This window comes from Hoplias malabaricus, chromosome 7 (genome assembly GCF_029633855.1).
Source record: "Hoplias malabaricus isolate fHopMal1 chromosome 7, fHopMal1.hap1, whole genome shotgun sequence".
Lineage (NCBI taxonomy): Eukaryota > Metazoa > Chordata > Actinopteri > Characiformes > Erythrinidae > Hoplias > Hoplias malabaricus.
This window is the reverse complement of record NC_089806.1, coordinates 38,938,219-38,957,384: the sequence shown is the minus strand read 5'-3', so window position 1 is coordinate 38,957,384 and position 19,166 is coordinate 38,938,219.

The following is a 19,166-nucleotide window of genomic DNA, read 5'->3' as shown; positions in this document are numbered from 1 at the left end:
TTAGTGACAATCTGGAGTGGAGTAAAGGCATGTTTGGAGAGTAAGTGCCGGGTGGGGGAGTGATGGAAAGAGGGAGTGCTGATGGAGGAGGAGAGGGAGGGAGGGAGGGAGTGGGCGTATAGATGACTCCGGGGCTGATAACACTGTGATTTGCGTCAGAACTTCACACCACTGAAGATTAAAGGCTAAAACAACAATCTGCTGCTATCACTCACCAAGATCAAACACTGAGGTGCTTAAAAAGACCCTGAGCACAGTATCTACACGACTGCAGCCCACCTCTACGGCACAGTGTGTGTGTGTGCTTTCCTCTTCAAACACACCTGAGAGCCGTGTGCAAAGGTTAAAGCGTATTTGCTCAAATAACATTAATGTCAATGATTAATATTAATGTGATTTAGCATCATTCAAAACATGGGTTTTTGGTGAAATACAGACCTTGAATATATGAGAATACACCTGTGGTCTGAAACTGATCAATGCTTGGGGTAGAAGGTGGCTGATACACTGCATGTAACAACAGATGGGCTACAGTCTCACAATTAGGGGGGGAAATGAGAGGTAAGTTGATGTAAGAGAGTGGGTGGACGGTAAACGGGAATAGGTTATTTTTATTATTATTACTAAAGTGGCCAGTGAGTGGGCACGCAATGTAGTGTTTCTATTAAAGTGGCCGGTGAGTGGACACACGAGTGGAAGTACAAGGCAGGGGGGTTTTAATAAGAACATTTGCAGGGCGTTCTCATAAACTGGACACAATAGTACAAGGCGGTTGTTTTCTATAAAGTGGTCAGTCCGTAGGAGAACATAGTAGGGGGCTCTGATAATGTGGACAGTGAACACACCAACTGGCTCTAAAGGAAGGTCACTACGTTTCACTCCTCAGCCTCAGAACACAACAAACTTTCCTAGCGAAGTGGAGAGTATGGCTAGTAGTCAAAGGATGCCATCTAATGGACAGTGTGCATGTGAGGCCAGAATTAAAAGTGACCATGGCACTCTGCAGGCCATTACACCGGTCAAACAGCTGGTGGTGCAATAGGATTATGAACTGAATAGGTTTGTGCCTTGAAACTCTGAGATGCAGTGGTTGATGTTTCAGGACCTTGGAGAGCTCATAAACTGTTTATGTCCACTACAAGTTCAGACTTTTTAAAATGCCCATTAAACCAAGTGAATTCAGCTACTTTGTGACGCCTCATCTGTACCAACAGAGTGTCTGTAACCTTCATAGAAATGAAATAAGACACAATGGAGCAGCTGTAAATAAGCCACAACCAACATTAATCATCAGCAAGAGGGGTATAAAGCCCCCCAGCAGTGGCCTGTGGACCGGTGAAGCTGGTGGAGGTTGGTGGAGTATACATCTGTACCTGATGCCATCAAATCCCCAATGTTCTAGTATCTGATGTAGACCTTCCCATATGAGCAGAGGCCAATATAGCAGTAGGGGTGGGCGATGTGGCTCTAAAATTACATCACAATATTTCAGGGTATTATGGTAATAACAATACTCTTGGAAATATGACAAAAAACTGAAAAATATTTTATTATTCGAAGACCACACTACTGCAACAAAATCAATGTTATATTAATTATATTAAATGATAAATGTTTAATAGATATTAAGAATAAAATAGGGGGTGGCACAGCAAGTAGGTGTCGCAGTCACACAGCTCCAGGGACCTGGAGGTTGTGGGTTCGAGTCCCGCTCCGGGTGACTGTCTGTGAGGAGTGTGGTGTGTTCTCCCTGTGTCTGCGTGGGTTTCCTCCGGGTGACTGTCTGTGAGGAGTGTGGTGTGTTCTCTCTGTGTCTGCGTGGGTTTCCTCCGGGTGACTGTCTGTGAGGAGGGTGGAGTGTTCTCTCTGTGTCTGTGTGGGTTTCCTCCGGGTGACTGTCTGTGAGGAGTGTGGTTTGTTCTCCCTGTGTCTGCGTGGGTTTCCCTTCGGGTGACTGTCTGTGAGGAGTGTGGTGTGTTCTCTCTGTGTCTGCGTGGGTTTCCTCCGGGTGACTGTCTGTGAGGAGTGTGGTTTGTTCTCCCTGTGTCTGCGTGGGTTTCCCTTCGGGTGACTGTCTGTGACGAGTGTGGTGTGTTCTCTCTGTGTCTGCGTGGGTTTCCTCCAGGTGACTGTCTGTGAGGAGTGTGGTGTGTTCTCCCTGTTTCTGCGTGGGTTTCCTCCGGGTGACTGTCTGTGAGGAGTGTGGTGTGTTCTCTCTGTGTCTGCGTGGGTTTCCTCCGGGTGACTGTCTGTGAGGAGTGTGGTGTGTTCTCTCTGTGTCTGCGTGGGTTTCCTCCGGGTGACTGTCTGTGAGGAGGGTGGAGTGTTCTCTCTGTGTCTGCGTGGGTTTCCTCCGGGTGACTGTCTGTGAGGAGTGTGGTGTGTTCTCCCTGTGTCTGCGTGGGTTTCCTCCGGGTGACTGTCTGTGAGGAGTGTGGTGTGTTCTCTCTGTGTCTGCGTGGGTTTCCTCCGGGTGACTGTCTGTGAGGAGGGTGGAGTGTTCTCTCTGTGTCTGTGTGGGTTTCCTTCGGGTGACTGTCTGTGAGGAGTGTGGTGTGTTCTCTCTGTGTCTGCGTGGGTTTCCTCCGGGTGACTGTCTGTGAGGAGTGTGGTTTGTTCTCCCTGTGTCTGCGTGGGTTTCCCTTCGGGTGACTGTCTGTGACGAGTGTGGTGTGTTCTCTCTGTGTCTGCGTGGGTTTCCTCCGGGTGACTGTCTGTGAGGAGTGTGGTGTGTTCTCCCTGTGTCTGCGTGGGTTTCCTCCGGGTGACTGTCTGTGAGGAGTGTGGTGTGTTCTCTCTGTGTCTGCGTGGGTTTCCTCCGGGTGACTGTCTGTGAGGAGGGTGGAGTGTTCTCTCTGTGTCTGCGTGGGTTTCCTCCGGGTGACTGTCTGTGAGGAGTGTGGTGTGTTCTCCCTGTGTCTGCGTGGGTTTCCTCCGGGTGACTGTCTGTGAGGAGTGTGGTGTGTTCTCTCTGTGTCTGCGTGGGTTTCCTCCGGGTGACTGTCTGTGAGGAGGGTGGAGTGTTCTCTCTGTGTCTGTGTGGGTTTCCTCCGGGTGACTGTCTGTGAGGAGTGTGGTGTGTTCTCTCTGTGTCTGCGTGGGTTTCCTCCGGGTGACTGTCTGTGAGGAGTGTGGTTTGTTCTCCCTGTGTCTGTGTGGGTTTCCCTTCGGGTGACTGTCTGTGACGAGTGTGGTGTGTTCTCTCTGTGTCTGTGTGGGTTTCCTCCAGGTGACTGTCTGTGAGGAGTGTGGTGTGTTCTCCCTGTTTCTGCGTGGGTTTCCTCCGGGTGACTGTCTGTGAGGAGTGTGGTGTGTTCTCTCTGTGTCTGCGTGGGTTTCCTCCGGGTGACTGTCTGTGAGGAGTGTGGTGTGTTCTCTCTGTGTCTGCGTGGGTTTCCTCCGGGTGACTGTCTGTGAGGAGGGTGGAGTGTTCTCTCTGTGTCTGCGTGGGTTTCCTCCAGGTGACTGTCTGTGAGGAGTGTGGTGTGTTCTCCCTGTGTCTGCGTGGGTTTCCTCCGGGTGACTGTCTGTGAGGAGTGTGGTGTGTTCTCTCTGTGTCTGCGTGGGTTTCCTCCGGGTGACTGTCTGTGAGGAGGGTGGAGTGTTCTCTCTGTGTCTGTGTGGGTTTCCTCCGGGTGACTGTCTGTGAGGAGTGTGGTGTGTTCTCCCTGTGTCTGCGTGGGTTTCCCTTCGGGTGACTGTCTGTGACGAGTGTGGTGTGTTCTCTCTGTGTCTGTGTGGGTTTCCTCCAGGTGACTGTCTGTGAGGAGTGTGGTGTGTTCTCCCTGTGTCTGCGTGGGTTTCCTCCGGGTGACTGTCTGTGAGGAGTGTGGTTTGTTCTCCCTGTGTCTGTGTGGGTTTCCTCCGGGTGCTCCGGTTTCCTCCCACGGTCCAAAAACACCTTGGTAGGTGGTTTGGTGACTCAAAAGTGTCCCTAGGTGTCAGTGTGTGAGTGAATGTGTGAGTGTGTGTCACCCTGCGTAGGACTGTCACTCCACAGCAGTAACTTACCAAGATTCTGATTTATTATAAAAAAAAATCTACCACACAACTAAAGTGCAATGTTCTGTAGATGTTTATATATTTACTGTGTGCAGAAAAGAATAAACATTTAAAAATCCCAAAAAGAAACTTTAAAGCTTCACAGTAAAAAACAGCATTTTTGATTTTCCTCGTCCCCAACAGGCGATTTTGCTTGAGGTGGTGAAACAGATTAGCTGTGTTTCCACCTTCTGTTGTCACAGGCTTGTTTCATTTCTTACATAATACAGTGGTTTATTGTGCATCTGATATTTTTTGTGATCAAACCACCTCCACACGACTGAGGTCATTCCCGTAAAATTCCACCACCTCAGAGCCACTTTCCACCGTACCTCACTCTGCCTGAAAGACTCGTATAAAGAACGTAGGTTTCTGCATTATGAGTAACTGCATGACGTCGTTACGTAAACAAGTCAGAATATCACTATAATCATGATATTGATTTATTTTATCATTTTAAAAATGATGACGCTATCCTCGTGAATGATATAATGGCACAGCCCTATACAGCAGCTGTGTGTGCTGCATGCCTGTATTATGCAGACTGTACTTAAGCCCCCTTGGGCACCTGATGTTACTCAAACCCACCAGAATGGGCTTTTTGTTTCTTTGTTTGTGTGTGAGTTTTGAGCGGGGCAGGATGGCGAAGAGAGAAACATGGAGCAGATGCTTTGGGCAAAAACAGTATGAGTACTTTTGTCATATTTTTGAAAGCGCGTGCTGATAGGGGACAGGTGGCCTAGATGGACCATTAGAGCTCTGCTTGCTGCCCATTAGTGTACTCTACTGGCCATTAGTGCTACACATGCAGCTGTGGCCTACAGCCATTACCAAGGTAATACAGTCAAGTAACACAGGGCTACTCCATGGGCTGTGAGGAAAGAGAGAGAGAGAGAGAGAGAGAGAGAGAGAGAGAGAGAGAGAGAGAGAGAGAGAGAGAGAGAAATATGATTAGATAAGTAAAGAGACAAAGAGAAAGAGAGAGTGAGGAAAATGGAGAGTGAGGTAGAGAAGGGGAGGGGGAGTATATAGTTTTCAGCTTCTTCTTCTTCTTCATTATTATTATTATAATTATTATTATTTAATTGAGCAGCACAGTGGTGCTGCAGGTAGGTGTCGCAGTCACACAGCTCCAGGGGCTTGGAGGTTGTGGGTTTGATTCCCGCTCCGGGTGACTGTTTGTGAGGAGTGTGGTGTGTTCTCCCTGTGTCTGCGTGGGTTTCCTCCGGGTGACTGTCTGTGAGGAGTGTGGTGTATTCTCCCTGTGTCTGCGTGGGTTTCCTCCGGGTGACTGTCTGTGAGGAGTGTGGTGTGTTCTCTCTGTGTCTGCGTGGGTTTCCTCCGGGTGACTGTCTGTGAGGAGTGTGGTGTGTTCTCTCTGTGTCTGCGTGGGTTTCCTCCGGGTGACTGTCTGTGAGGAGTGTGGTGTGTTCTCCCTGTGTCTGCGTGGGTTTCCTCCGGGTGACTGTCTGTGAGGAGGACTGTCTGCTCCGTTTTCTTCCCACAGTCCAAAAACACACATTCGTAGGTGGATTAGTGACTCAAAAAGTGTCCAAGTCAAGGTGTGAGTGTTTGAGTGAATGTGTGAGTATGTGTTGCCCTGTGAATGTCTGGCGCCCCCTCCAGGGTGTATTCCCGCCTTGCGCCCAATGATTCCAGGTAGGCTCTGGACCCACCGTGACCCTGAACTGGATAAGGGTTACAGATAATGAATTAATTATTATTACTATTGTGGTTGTTGTTGTTATTTATACATTTAAATGTATTTATTTATTTTAACTCAAACATCTGCAAGCAATCAAAGAACACAGAACAGTTAGACGACTACAGCTTTGAGAAAACCAGCTGCAAACGCTGCAGATAGCAAACACCTTTGGGCCAAATCTGTCACACATTTGGTGCTTACGGCTCAGTTGTGGCACTAGCAAGTGTTGTGTGGCCCACATTGGCTCTTTCAAAATAGGTTTGAGGAGAAAAAGCTCGGACCCAAAGTCAGGATCATTCAGTGAGTCAGACTAAGTCACCCCACTGCACATCGCTCAAACCAATGGAACAGTTATCCACAGAATGGATCCCTGCTGGACCTGTGAAGGGACACTGACACTGTCTGGACCTTTAACCATCCACACTGTGTCTACACTGGACGTGTTCTCTTTCCCCACAGTCTACGGCAGCAGTGGAAGCAGGAAGAAAGGAGGACTAGAGAGGACAAAGAACAAGAGAGAGACAAAGAGGACAGGCGAAGACAAAGAGCGAGCGACGTTATCTTAAACACAGGCTTTATAGCCCTGTAGCTACTGACACTTTCCAGCAGCGCAGCAGAGGCGCTGTCTTTTTTTTACGAACACAAAAGCTTTTCAGAGCCGTAGATTTCCCTGTAGTCTCTGCCTGGCTCCCCCTCCCGTCTCTGGGTGACAGCGCTTTTGTTCTTCAACCAAATCAGGCCTTGATCTACTTCCTTATGGAGGAATATAATAATATAAATAAATAAATAAAAAATTTTAACCACCCTACAACCATCCACCCCCCACTCCTCCACAGCCCAGCCACCAGGATCAAACAGCCACCGTGCCTTTTGTAGCTAGGCCCCGAAGAGAGGCAACGGGCTTGTGGCTTGTGAGGCACTCCCGCCCACTGAGGCGCTGCCTCTTTCAACACCGACTCTATACAGCTTTCCCCAAACTTCCAGCTGGGGTTTAGAAAGAAAGCTCTGGTTCACTCCTGCCGTCTAGGATCCTGGGCAGTAATATGTAGATAAGGATGGTGAGCTGGACCCCTGAGACCACAGCCATCCATCCAAGAGGACACATGGGAGGATGGTCCACTCTATCAGCTGCACCAAGCATAGGCCAACACCGCTGAAATGACTTAAAGTAACATTAGGTAGAATTTTTACTTTGAAATTACAGCTTCAGAATCACTGTGATGTTTCACTGAGCTGTAATAGGGGGAATAGTGCCTCTGTCATTGCTATTTCAGGCTCAGCACTGCAGGAACCGAGCTATGTAACTTTTGGAAGAGGGTAGGAAACTACCACATTTTCCTTCACCTCTCCCTCTGTAGCAAAAATGCCTAATCTTACCAAGTGTTGCTTTAATTGGGTATTTAGTGTTCTCCTCCAAGCGTGTTGAGCCCCAGTGATGTTTCTAGGTACAGACGATTAAAAAGAAGTGGTGGCTGGCTAAAACATTGCAGTATAGTGCAACACCATGTGATGTGGAGATGGCAGTTACCAAACTTGTGGATACATTTGGTCAAAGTTAAATAATAATAATATTTAAACGATGATGCTTTGGAAGTTATATTTTTTTGGCAGGCATTTGGTGCCATTTTTAGAGGAAGACTGCTAAGACTACAGCTGCTAAGGACACCGTTGAGGTCGCTATGGAGGACACGCTCTACCCAGCAGCGGTCCTTAAACTGCGGCACATTCAATTTGTGGCAGTGTGCCCACTTCCCGCTGGCCTCCAGAATGGAGAGACCACATCCCTGCTGAATTTTATTTTGCGGACATTGCTATAATTTATGTTATATATTGTTTTTTTTTTCGAACACTAGGTAATATTTGATATTTTTGCTCCTGGGCTCCCTCTACTGCTGCAGAGTGTGATTCCCTTTTACAACACTATTCTTAAACTCTCTGTGGAGGGTGGGAGGGCGGGGCGGTTTCCTACCCTCCTCCAAAAGTTACATAGTGCGGTTTCTGCAGTGCTGAAGCCGGAGTAGCAAGGACAGAGGCTCTATTATGCCTACTACAGGTCAGTGAACTATCACAAAGATTTTGAAGCTGCAATTGTAAGGTAAAACTACTACCTAGTGTCTCTTTAATACACTGTAACAGTCTCCTGTGTCTGTTGTGTTCTTCCCACTGTTCAGCTAAAGGGAACTGTGATAACACGCGTACCTCATCAGGTCAGAGTGCTCTGTCTGTTTGTGGTCAGTCCAGATGCTGCAGGTTTGGAGCAGAGGGGGAGCCTGGTCAGCTCTCCAGTTTTGTGTGCTAATCCACGATTTCTCTCTGGCTTTTGGCTGCAGTTTAGCCCCGGTTCAGGCCGGGGGGCAACAGCAGAGGGACGCAGCCTATTTACAGATTGCCAAGAGTGCTGACTCCCTGGCTTCCAACTGGCATTACACAGTGTTTACATAGTGTTTGACGATGGACGATTGCAAACCGGATGTTCTGCATTCCTCACTGGAGCAGCATCAGTCAGTAGTGAATTCCATCAAGAAAAGTGGACTTTTCTGTACTTCGTCATGCTCTCGGTGAGTTTTCCCTTGTGTTGTTGGAAGCATTAAGCTGTGGAGCAGTGGAACGGTGTTCTGCAGGGTGATGGAACTCCATCTCATGCCTTTGGGGTGTGTTGGAGTGATGGTTGTGATCCAGAACTAATCACCCAACACCAGTATGTGACCTCATCAAAGGGCATGTGGCTGAACGCCATCAAATCCTCAGAGAAATGTTCCAGTATCTAGTGTAAAGCCTTTGGAGAAGAAGACAGATCATAGTCTGTAACTGGGGGTGCCCAGAAGATCACAACCAATGGTTCTCCATCTCCCCTCAATGGGATGCTACCAAATACAGGCATCTATTGGCTAACACAACAGAAGTGGGCCGTTAGTGTTCTCCTACAAGCGTGTTGAGCCTCAGTCACTGCCATTTGTAGCTGGGAGGTCTCGATATTAGGTCTCGATGTGGGAAACAAGCCCTCCCTTCCCCCTCACAGTCCACAGGAGGCATGAACATTGGGCAGTCGGACCGAACGGTTATTGTTGCTGCAGTGACATTGAATTAGCACCAGGTCAAAAGAAGTGGTAGCTTGCTTTTGAATCTCTGTGCCCCGCAGCCACAATGTATTAATAAGTAAGTGCCGCTCAATTTAAGGTGGAACGTAATATTTGAATAAGAACCTGGAGCATGTTACAGGTGTGACGGCTCCATTTAAGGTGGAATAAGTCGAGGCATATTTCTGCTTCGTTAAGGTGGAATGAAGATTGAATAAAGATATCAGCCCCCCATTTAGCCTTTTAAGGTGGAAGGAAAAGTTTGAACAAAATCTTACAATTGAATCTCTTTACATATTTAAGGTGGACTGAAAGTGATAAAGGGGCGGCACGGTGGCGCAGCAGGTAGGCATCGCAGTCACACAGCTCCAGGTACCGGGAGGTTGTGGGTTCGATTCCTGCTCCGGGTGACTGTCTGTGAGGAGTGTGGTGTGTTCTCCTTGTGTCTGCGTGGGTTTCCTCCGGGTGACTGTCTGTGAGGAGTGTGGTGTGTTCTCCCTGTGTCTGCGTGGGTTTCCTTCGGGTGACTGTCTGTGAGGAGTGTGGTGTGTTCTCCTTGTGTCTGCGTGGGTTTCCTCCGGGTGACTGTCTGTGAGGAGTGTGGTGTGTTCTCCTTGTGTCTGCGTGGGTTTCCTCCGGGTGACTGTCTGTGAGGAGTGTGGTGTGTTCTCCCTGTGTCTGCGTGGGTTTCCTCCGGGTGACTGTCTGTGAGGAGTGTGGTGTGTTCTCCCTGTGTCTGCATGGGTTTCCTCCGGGTGCTCCGGTTTCCTCCCACAGTCCAAAAACACACGTTGGTAGGTGGATTGGCGACTCAAAAGTGTCCGTAGGTGTGAGTGTGTGAGTGAATGTGTGAGTGTGTGTGTTGCCCTGTGAAGGACTGGCGCCCCCTCCAGGGTGTATTCCCACCTTGCGCCCGATGATTCCAGGTAGACTCTGGACCCACTGTGACCCTGAATTGGATAAGGGTTACAGATAATGAATGAATGAATGAATGAATGAAAGTGATAAACTAGCATCAAGAATTTGTCCGTTTCTGATCCAATTATAACACAGCTAACACATCACCACCACATGAGTGTCACTGCAGCGCCAAGTCATACCTGCTCTGTGGTGGCCCTGTGGGGGTCCAGATCACTGAAGACAAGGGTGAATGGGGGCTAACGAAGTACGCAGACCAACAAATGGACGTCAGTGTGTAATTGTAGAACTACAAAGTCCACCTACACGTGATTGTGGAGTGAAATTACTATAAACACTGAGCATTTTAGACATTTTTGTAGACGTCCACTCATGAAAGTGATACACACTTCCTAAAGCAGTGGGTTTGAGCTTGTTTTGAAAACATGCTGCTGTTGTTTTTAAAGCAACTGCCACAAAACACAGTGTATTTACTGTATTCTCTCATCCTTATGATATTGTATATGACATAATACTGCACTTGCAGGCAAGGCTCCAGCTCGGGACACACTCCAACACTCTGTGATGCGGGATGATGGGAGTTACAGCAGATCTGGCAACATGTTAAAGCCAGAACATACACACACACATGCCTTTAAGCCCTCTCTCTCTCTCTCTGTCAGTCTCTCTCTCTATCTCTCTCTCTCTAGTACACACACACACACACACACACACACACACACACACACACACACTAGCAGATTAAAGGGGACATGTGTGAAAATAGGGGGTGGGGATCAATATGCTATGGGAATTAAAGGTTTTTTCATTACTTCCTCAGAGGCTCTTAGAAATTGAACTGAAGTCAGAGAGTGCACTGATTTATCGTTCTGTGTGAAGTCAAACGTCAGAGACCACTCTTCTCTCCTTTATTACAGAGACCCTTAGCAACCGTGCAAGACCTGGCAACACTTCAAAACTCAAGTCTCCACTGGATGGTCACACTTACACTGATCAGTCATAGCACCAAAGCCACCTCCTTGCTCCTCTGAGCTCTTAAAGTTCTACAATTACAGACCGTAGCCCATCTGTTGCTCTGCATACTGTACTTCATTAGCCCCCCTTCACCGTGTTCTTCAACGTTCAGGACCTCCACAGGACCATCACAGAGCAGGTATGATTATTCTCAGCGCTGCAGTGACACTGACATGGTCGTGGCGTGTTAGTGTGGGTTAGTACAAGTGGATCAGACACAGCAGGGCTGCTGGAGTTTTAAAACAGTGTCCACTCACTGCCCACTCTACCTTGTTGGTCCACCTTGTAGATGTAAAGTCAGAGGCATCTGTAGCTGCACAGTTTGTGTTGGTGGTCATCGGTGGAGACTGGACGCTGTCGGCTGGATGTGTTTGGTTCTGAGGGGTTTTAGAAGTCCAGCAGCACTGCTGTGTCTGATCCACTAGTCCCAGACACCCAAATCATACCTGCTCGGTCCTGTGGGGGTCCTGACCACTAAAGAAAAGGATGAAAGGGGGCAAATAGAGTGCGCAGGCCAACAGAACCACTCCAGTGTGTTATTGTAGAACTACAATGTGTACCTACAGTAAATGGAGATGATTAAATAGACACTGAGTGTAGAAACAAGGTTTTTAAGAGTATTAAATGCACATTGGTGTTTCTAAAAATACCTGTTCTATGCTGTGAGGCAGTGTTATTATATACAGAGTGTAGTGACTGGATGATCCTCTTAAGCACTCAATCTATTGTAGAAGAACTGCCAGCTAGTGGAAAGACCTCGAAAGTTATGAAAATATCAGGAGACAGCACTTTTTTTTACCACTTCCAGGCCTTGAAGACGTCAGTGACACCAGCTGCAGAAAGAGGGAGCTCAGCTTGTGGCGGTGTATCCCTAAGAATAAATTCCTTTTAATGGGAAACGAGACAAGGGATCCATTCCGGAAACATCAGGATGCCAATGTGACAGTTTTATACGTCCTTGCGGCGAATTTATTGTGACAGCCAGCAAGACAAGATACGTGTTGGGCATCTCTACAAGAAAAACCCATGGGTGATATACAACTATCCCCCAAACAACAACTAACACAAGAAAAATGCCACTGTTGCAGAAAAACATTTCTTTTTATTTTTTTTTATTTCCTTTTTTTTTTGCAAAACATGTTAATTCCAGTCACGCTTTACTCTTCAATACAATTTCACAACAAATGCTTAAAATCCTCTCCAGGCTTCCACTTATATTATTTATGTGGGTTTATTTATCAGAGGGAGAAAAAAACATTTTCCAGATTCTCTCAATGTCTAAGGTTTAAACAGGTTGGTTTTGGCACTGTGCCTTTAAGGCAGACATGTGTAAATCATTTTAAATACGGCCAGGGTTTAAGCACAAGGACCTGGAGATTGTGGGTTTGAGTCCCGCTCCGGGTGACTGTCTGTGAGGAGTGTGGTGTGTTCTCTCTGTGTCTGCGTGGGTTTCCTCCGGGTGACTGTCTGTGAGGAGTGTGGTGTGTTCTGTATGTGTCTGCGTGGGTTTCCTCCGGGTTACTGTCTGTGAGGAGTGTAGTGTGTTCTCCCTGTGTCTGCGTGGGTTTCCTCCGGGTGACTGTCTGTGAGGGGTGTGGTGTGTTCTCCCTGTGTCTGCGTGAGTTTCCTCTGGGTGACTGTCTGTGAGGAGTGTGGTGTGTTCTCCCTGTGTCTGCGTGGGTTTTCCTCTGGGTGACTGTCTATGAGGAGTGTGGTGTGTTCTCCCTGTGTCTGCCTGGGTTTCCTCCGGGTTACTGTCTGTGAGGAGTGTGGTGTGTTCTCCCTGTGTCTGCATGGGTTTTCCTCTGGGTGACTGTCTATGAGGAGTGTGGTGTGTTCTCCCTGTGTCTGCGTGAGTTTCCTCCGGGTGCTCCGGTTTCCTCCCACAGTCCAAAAACACACGTTGGTAGGTGGATTGGTGACTCAAAAGTGTCTGTAGGTGTGAGTGTGTGTGTGTTGCCCTGGCGCCCCCTCCAGGGTGTATTCCCGCCTTGCACCCAGTGATTCCAGGTAGGCTCTGGACCCACCGCGACCCTGAACTGGATAAGGGTTACAGATAATGAATGAATGAATGCTTTCACTGACCAACCTGATGGTACTTTGCAAACATTAACAAATTAAGAATTTGATGCCTGCAACACACTCCAAAAAAGTTGGGCCTGAGACATGTTTAGCATAGTATCACATCACCTTTCCTTTTAGTGGCACTGATTTTTATAGTTTGGGAACTGAGGATACCAGTTGTTGCAGTTTTACTAATAGAATTTCTGCCCATTCTTTCCGGAAACAGTATTTCAGGTACTCAACAGTCAGTGGTCACTGTTGTCTGATTCTCCCCTTCATGAAGTGTCATAAGAGATAGATATGGACTGTAGACAGATCAGTCAAGCACACCCACTCACTCACTCAGTTCCTCAAAGACACATTACTGTAGCACCTGGAGAGCAAGGCCTGGCGTTAGCTTGCTAAAATACCCAAGGACTTCCCAGGGGAAAAGCTCTCCTTAATGGAATTATACATCTCACACATCTATACCATGACAGATACTGGCTTTTGCAGCTTTTGCTGATAAGAATCTGGAATGTCCCTTTGTACATGGCACATTGATTTCACTGAAAACAAAGTAAAAAAAAGTATTTTTAAATATATTTCACAGACCGACTTGACTGTATCTTGTAAACAGAAGCATTTTACCACCAATGGAACTTTGGTAGAAGTTTTTGAACTACATCAAGTAATGAAGAACATTTGCAAAGTGCCTTGATACGGGCACTTTAACTTCCATTATAAGTTAGGACTGTTTTTCCTTCTGTGAAGTTACTGTTTTAGACTTGTTTTGGACCATTTTGTTTCGACAGCCACAATAAATCACCTCTCAGAAAAGAATACATTCTCTTCGGAGCATTAGAAAGGTTAATTAGGAACCCCAGTGTTTTTCTGTGTACTGTTTTGTTGTCCTCCATAGGTCATGCTTATTAGTCAAAACCTGTCTTAAAATACACTGAACTCATAAAGCAGGCACTGTGCCTCTTTTCTTAATGTTAATGAGGCTTGACTGTCCCTCTCAGGAAAAAAGTATGGAAGCAAATAGGAATAGTCTCAAAAAACCTTTTAAAAATTAACTTTTCAGGGGATGATGCTGTAATAATTAATATTTGTAAATGAGATTTGAATGTGACAAAGGAGTCTACATTTAGATATTTCACTGTTGTATTCCCCTTCCTTTCACATTTTATTCTACATCTTTTTTTGTTTACTTTACTTTCACCTCAGGTCAAATTATGATGTTCATTCATTCATTGTCTGTAACCCTTATCCAATTCAGGGTCGCGGTGGGTTCAGAGCCTACCTGGAATCATTGGGCGCAATGGGCACCCTGGAGGGGGCGCCAGTCCTTCACAAGGCAACACACACACACACACACACATATTCACTCACACAATCACACCTACGGACACTTTTGAGTCGCCAATCCACCTACCAACGTGTGTTTTTGGACCGTGGGAGAAAACCAGAGTACCGGGAGGAAACCCACGCAGAAACAGGGAGAACACACCACACTCCTCACAGACAGTCACCCGGAGGAAACCCACACAGACACAGGGAGAACACACCACACTCCTCACAGACAGTCACCCGGAGGAAACCCACGCAGACACAGGGAGAACACACCACACTCCTCACAGACAGTCACCCGGAGGAAACCCACGCAGACACAGAGAGAACACACCACACTCCTCACAGACAGTCACCCGGAGTAAACCCACGCAGACACAGAGAGAACACACCACACTCCTCACAGACAGTCACCTGGAGGAAACCCACACAGACACAGGGAGAACACACCACACTCCTCACAGACAGTCACCCGGAGGAAACCCACGTAGACACAGAGAGAACACACCACACTCCTCACAGACAATGACCCGGAGGAAACCCACGCAGACACAGTATGAACACACCACACTCCTCACAGACAGTCACCCGGAGGAAACCCACGCAGACACAGGGAGAACACACCACACTCCTCACAGACAGTCACCCGGAGGAAACCCACGCAGACACAGTATGAACACACCACACTCCTCACAGACAGTCACCCGGAGGAAACACACGCAGACACAGGGAGAACACACCACACTCCTCACAGACAGTCACCCGGAGGAAACCCACGCAGACACAGTATGAACACACCACACTCCTCACAGACAGTCACCCGGAGGAAACCCACGCAGACACAGTGAGAACACACCACACTCCTCACAGACAGTCACCCGGAGGAAACACACGCAGACACAGAGAGAACACACCACACTCCTCACAGACAATGACCCGGAGGAAACCCACGCAGACACAGGGAGAACACACCACACTCCTCACAGACAGTCACCCGGAGGAAACCCATGCAGACACAGTGAGAACACACCACACTCCTCACAGACAGTCACCCGGAGGAAACCCACGCAGACACAGAGAGAACACACCACACTCCTCACAGACAGTCACCCGGAGGAAACCCACGCAGACACAGAGAGAACACACCACACTCCTCACAGACAGTCACCTGGAGGAAACCCACACAGACACAGGGAGAACACAACACACTCCTCACAGACAGTCACCTAGAGGAAACCCACGCAGACACAGTATGAACACACCACACTCCTCACAGACAGTCACCCGGAGGAAACCCACGCAGACACAGGGAGAACACACCACACTCCTCACAGACAGTCACCCGGAGGAAACCCACGCAGACACAGAGAGAACACACCACACTCCTCACAGACAGTCACCCGGAGGAAACCCACGCAGACACAGAGAGAACACACCACACTCCTCACAGACAGTCACCTGGAGGAAACCCACACAGACACAGGGAGAACACACCACACTCCTCACAGACAGTCACCTAGAGGAAACCCACACAGACACAGTATGAACAGACCACACTCCTCACAGACAGTCACCCGGAGGAAACCCACGCAGACACAGGGAGAACACACCACACTCCTCACAGACAGTCACCCGGAGGAAACCCACGTAGACACAGAGAGAACACACCACACTCCTCACAGACAATGACCCGGAGGAAACCCACGCAGACACAGTATGAACACACCACACTCCTCACAGACAGTCACCCGGAGGAAACCCACGTAGACACAGAGAGAACACACCACACTCCTCACAGACAATGACCCGAGGAAACCCACGCAGACACAGTATGAACACACCACACTCCTCACAGACAGTCACCTGGAGGAAACACACGCAGACACAGTGAGAACACACCACACTCCTCACAGACAGTCACCCGGAGGAAACACACGCAGACACAGAGAGAACACACCACACTCCTCACAGACAATGACCCGGAGGAAACCCACGCAGACACAGGGAGAACACACCACACTCCTCACAGACAGTCACCCGGAGGAAACACACGCAGACACAGAGAGAACACACCACACTCCTCACAGACAGTCACCCGGAGCAGGAATCGAACCCACAACGTCCAGTTCCCTGGAGCTGTGTGACTGCGACACTAACCTGCTGACCACCTGCCGCCCCCAAATTATGATGATGTGTTATTTTCTATGTGCTGAAAATAGTCTTAACACTTTCATACTTACTAACATATACACAGAGATTAATTTATTATATATGCAAAAGATAAGAGATTACGAATATAATTTGTAAATGAACGATATACTTAGAGTGTATTAAATATCATATTAAACATATAGTAAATAATCTAATGCAGTGTTCTTTTCTGTGAAGCAGCAAGTGGTGGTACGCCAAATGACCTCAAAAAATGTACTACTTAATTAAGGAATTTATCTGTAAATTACATAATGTTTCACATTTTCCATAACTACGCTGTGACCTGCCCCCAGCGCTGTGCTGTTTTCACCTGTAGCCCGTTACAGCACATAACTGACATTACATTGACCTCTTCTCCTTTTTGATTTCTTTCAAAGCGTATATCGCCCATGAATTCTATATGTTCTCACAAAATTCAAGCGAGGTTTTCTTATGCCCCCAGAACAGAGGAAGAACCAAGGGAGCACATGCCTCTGTGGTAAAAGTCGTAGCTGGTACTTGGAGGATTTGGTTTGATAATGAGTGGTACTTGGATCTCTGTTGTGTCTCCGGTGTCGACCCGAGGAGGATGAGTCTTGGTTCCTTCCTCATGTTCTGAGGGAGTTTTCTCTTGCCACTGTTGCCCCTGGCTCTCTCATAGGAGACTTGGACCCGGATCTCTGTAAAGCTGCTTTGTGACAACTTTTTAAATAAAGTTTGATTTGATTTGGTCTAAAACGTTTGAGAACCACTGATCTAACGTGGTTCGAATTGCATCAAAACAATTCATTTACTGTTTATATTTCATCATCCATTCATCCAAGCTCAATATATAAAAATGTAAAGAGTATGTCAATCAAAATTAACCCCTACCACACCGCTTGTTTTAAAGTTTTTAAACATTCCGTTTAAGATTACGTTTGTTTTCTGGAAATCCATCTTGCTGTTGGACAGGCCCTAGGTCAGTAGGTGTGGAATGACCCACTTTCACGTACACGTCTTTGTCCTACATACGTTTATATGTTAGTGGGTTATAGAGCTTTCTAGAACATTCTCTTCAGGACACTTAACAATGAGTTTTTGTGCATTGTGCTTACGTAAAATCTCCTGAATACTGCTAATAGCATGGTAGGGTCACGGGTGAAGGGATTAGGGTCTCGCAACTACTCAAACAGAACTAATGGCCCAGTTTATCCATGGACAGATGAAGCTCCGAGGATGTGATGAGAAGGCTTGTTGGCCATGTCCTGTGTAAGCTCCCCCATTACGCAACACCAGCCCAATATCATCCCTCCTGCCACCATAACAACGTTATATTATTTCTCAGCAACCTAATTCTGAGGACTTATCTGATCTCAAACTTATCCTTTATTTCAAACAGCAGCTGGGCACCATCTTATTCTTGGATGTTTACGGGGGCTATTTAAGTTTACGGTGTAACCTAGATTTAAAATACCGTTGTACGCAAGTAAATGAGGCTAACCTGACTCTACAGGGAACGTGTTGAACATGGTGATTTTCTGTTGATTTGGTGCATGGTACGTTTCTTTTTTTCATCCATTTTTAATTGTGTCATAAATTCTGCACTGGAAATATTACATATTTAACACTTATTTTTGATGCTAAATTCCGGCAGTTAAGCAGCTGCTGTGTGTTAACCTGTGCATACGCGCAGAGACTCAACCACACCAGAGGTGTCCATACGATTTTCTTGTTTCTTGCTGAAATTAAAACATAAACAGGGGTTTACTGAGGCATGATCATTTCTTTCTATATTTTTTCCAATTCTTCTCCCCAATGAATAGTCATCACCAGCCGCACCCTGACAGCTAGAACTTCCCGGGGCACACACAACGCCGCCAAGCTCTGAGGGTGATGGCAAGCATATGCTTGTTCCAAGACGTGTGCAGCCAGACACTGCCTCTTTCTGAACTGATGCTAATGCAACACCATTGGACAGCTCAACACACTTAAAGGGGAACGCAGACTATCCGGTTATGTCACGTCAGTCAACACACACTAGCAGTAGCCAGCAGTGTTCTTGTGAGAAGGGAGAAGTGTGTGTGTGTGGTTGGGGGGGTGGCGGTTGTTATTCTACTCACTGGTCGCCCAGTTTTGGAAGAAATGATGTGATGATGAAGTGAGTGATTGTGCAGTGTCAGAAAACGAAGCAGAAACGTGGATTTGAAAGAAAATAATAGGTTTCAGAGTTTTCAAATTTCTGATCTATCATCTCCATGTTTTAGTCGTAGATTTTGGTTACATTTTCTGCATCTCACGTTCCAAAGAATCCCAAGCACTTTCAGTGATGTAGGGCTCTGGGCTCTGGGAGCAGCCTGTCAGTTGTTTTGGGAACATCAGCCATGTCTTTGTTTGATTTACAAACCTTCTCTTTTTTGTCTGCTCCATTTTGTCGGTAACAGCTTCTTGACAGGAACACATCCTTTCAGACGTTGAGTTGATTTCTCACAGTCGAGGGAGTAATACAAACACCCGTGGATCTGTGAGATTTTGTGTAAAGTGAGAATGGTGCTAAATGTAATAGCTTTGGAAGCTTGGTTAGGAAACAAAAAAGTTCAAGAGGAAAACTTTATATCTATTCTCATTAGAAATAATGAATAACATGTTTGTCATTGGGTGGTGCAGCAGGTAGGTGGCGCAGTCACACAGCTTCAGGGACCTGGAGGTTGTGGGTTCGAGTCCCGCTCCGGGTGACTGTCTGTGAGGAGTGTGGTGTGTTCTCCCTGTGTCTGCGTGGGTTTCCTCTGGGTGACTGTCTGTGAGGAGTGTGGTGTGTTCTCCCTGTGTCTGCATGGGTTTCCTCC